Source organism: Pan troglodytes, chromosome 5 (assembly GCF_028858775.2).
Source record: "Pan troglodytes isolate AG18354 chromosome 5, NHGRI_mPanTro3-v2.0_pri, whole genome shotgun sequence".
Classification (NCBI taxonomy): domain Eukaryota; kingdom Metazoa; phylum Chordata; class Mammalia; order Primates; family Hominidae; genus Pan; species Pan troglodytes.
In genome coordinates, this window is record NC_072403.2 from 39,629,174 (window position 1) to 39,631,697 (window position 2,524).

A 2,524-nucleotide genomic window follows, 5' to 3' on the forward strand; every position below is an offset into this window, starting at 1 on the left:
GGTGGGGATCCGATCCTCCCCTCCCTGCCCCCTGACTCCCCCCTGCAGGGTGACTGACTGATCACATTTCACCAGGGAAGGCACATGGCCTCTTGCGTGCTCTGTCCCTCCCCCTGCCCAGCTGTGTGCTGGGCTCCGGTTACCTGGCCCTGGAAGAGGGTATGACCTCCTTTCCCCCCAGCCCTGCACCACCTCTCCTCTCCCTGTCAGGCTGGACTCACATCCCTATTCTGGGAACCCCAGAACCACCACAGGGATGAGCAGGAGGCCCTTCAGGTTCTAGAGGGGGAAGGACTTCCCACTTGAGCAAGATGGCCAGTGAGTGCCCTGGCCCCCGGGTCTCCAGGAGGGCCTGTCCACATTCCACCACCTGCTTTCTGCGTTTGTTTTGCTGCTGTTGTAAAGAGCAAGGTTCCATATTGACTTCTTATTCTTCTATTTATGTAACAACATTTTCGAGCCCCTAATATGTGACCTGAGACATACAGCAGTAAACACACACAGGGCCCCGCCGTCCATAACTGGTACTTTCCTTACGCAATCAAATAGGGCACTTTATTTCTGTTTTCCAACTTCAGCCAATTTCTCTCCATGGTCATTTCCCCAAAGCTCAGCTTCCCTTCCAAGATGCCTGCTGCTATGCATCTTTCCATAGCCATGTCTGTGACCCACCTTGCTCCCTGCTGCTTCCTAGTCAGTGGGGCAGATGGCCCCACTGACTAGGAAGCAGCAGGGGTGCCACCACTCAGGTCCTCAGGGACAGACAACCTCTGCAGGCCGTGTGTGTGTGTGTGTGCGCGTGGCCCCGGGAATGGGAGGTGTGAGGGGAGCCACCATGCCCACCCTATGACCATGATCAGTAGAAGCAGGTTAGGGGGAGGGCCGGCCCTGCCCTGAGCTCTTCACACACTTTATCTTGTTTGGTCCTCACAATAGCCTTGTGAGGGAGGGGCCATCATTCCCCTTATTTCACAGCGGAGGAAACAGAGTGGGCCTAGCCTGGTCCTGACTTCTGGAAATCAGTCCTGACCAGCGTGGCACTCACTATTCTGTGGACTGGAGCATCCTAGGCCAGCCCTTAGATGCCACCATTCGGAGGAGAAAACCCCTGGGGCTCATAGGCATGCACTTACTATTTGGTGGGCGGTCTCTCTCTGGCCAGCTCCCCCTTGGCCTCTCCCTCCCCAGCCTGGACTGACCTTTGAGGACTTCCCACTTCACTGCTGCCTTCCCTGGCTGTTCATCCATCACTATGTCCTGTGGATTTCATGTCCCAAACATTTCTCAAATTAGTCCCCTTTTCTCCATCTCTATGGCCCTGGCCTGGCCCACCATGTGGTCATGGATGACTTCAGTAGCTCCTCATGTTCTCCCACGTCTCTTTACAAGCCTGCTCCTACAAGCCATTCTCCCCAGAGTGATGTTTAGAAACAATTCAAGTCACGTCACTTTGCTGCTTAATACTCTTCAGTGGCTCCATCCTTAGAATAAAGTCCAAATTTCACCCCCAGCGTTCAGCCCCTGCCCACCTCCTCAGCCCCACCTCACACCTGGTTAACTCCTCTTCATCCTTCAGATGCCAGCTCCAGCTCCAGTGTCACCACTTCCAGGAAGCCCTCCCGGCCCTTTCTGACACAGTCCACCACCTCGTCCCTTTTTTTAGAAGTGCTTATGCCAGCTGTAGTTGCATATTTATGTGTGTGACTTGCTCCTTGCCTGTCTCTCTTCCTTGGGGACGGTGACTTGGCTCATTTTGCTCAACGCTATGTCCTCAGCATGTAACCCAGCGCCAGCCTTCCAGTACTTGTTTGGTGAATGAATGAATGAGTGGATAAACACGTGGACACATTCTGGGTCTCTGGCTTTCCCTCCTGGGCTCGCCATGCTCTGGCTTGCACAACAGCGGTTTCCTTTCCTCTCCCTGACCCCAGTTAATGGGGGCCTTTGGCTCGGTTGCTGTGGCTCTGTGGCATCATCCCTCCTCAACAGCTGCCCCCGTCCCTGCTCCCATGACCCAGTGTTCCTGCCCTAGAGACAACAACCTCCACCTCATTCTAGGACATGTCATCACCCCTTCCCACAGTGTAAACATGGGTGGCGGCTACAGACCTGCCCAGGTTCCAGTAAAGCCCCTCCTCCCATGCTGGGCTCCCCTCTCGCTGCACCCCAGCTTGGCATAGCACCTTCCCCTTCCTTCTCCTCCCCGCCGCCACACTCCCTAGAAAGTGCAGGATGGAGCATGCCCTGAGAGAGGTCACGGTCCAGCCCTTCGCAGCAAGGGGGGGCCTTGAGGCTGGGCGGCTTGTGGCTTCCCTATCATCACATCCCTGCTGGCCTGACCTAGCCCCCAGCTCCCAGCCCCACCTGGGAGCTTCCAGCCTGGGTGTTGGATCCAGTTCAGGTCGTTGCATCAGAGCCTGCCCTGTCGGGCTCCCCAATAGCTGAAGATACTGGGGTAGAAGGGCCGGCCCAGACCACTACAGCCGGGAATGTGGGAGGATGAGCTGTTGAGCCACAGACTGCA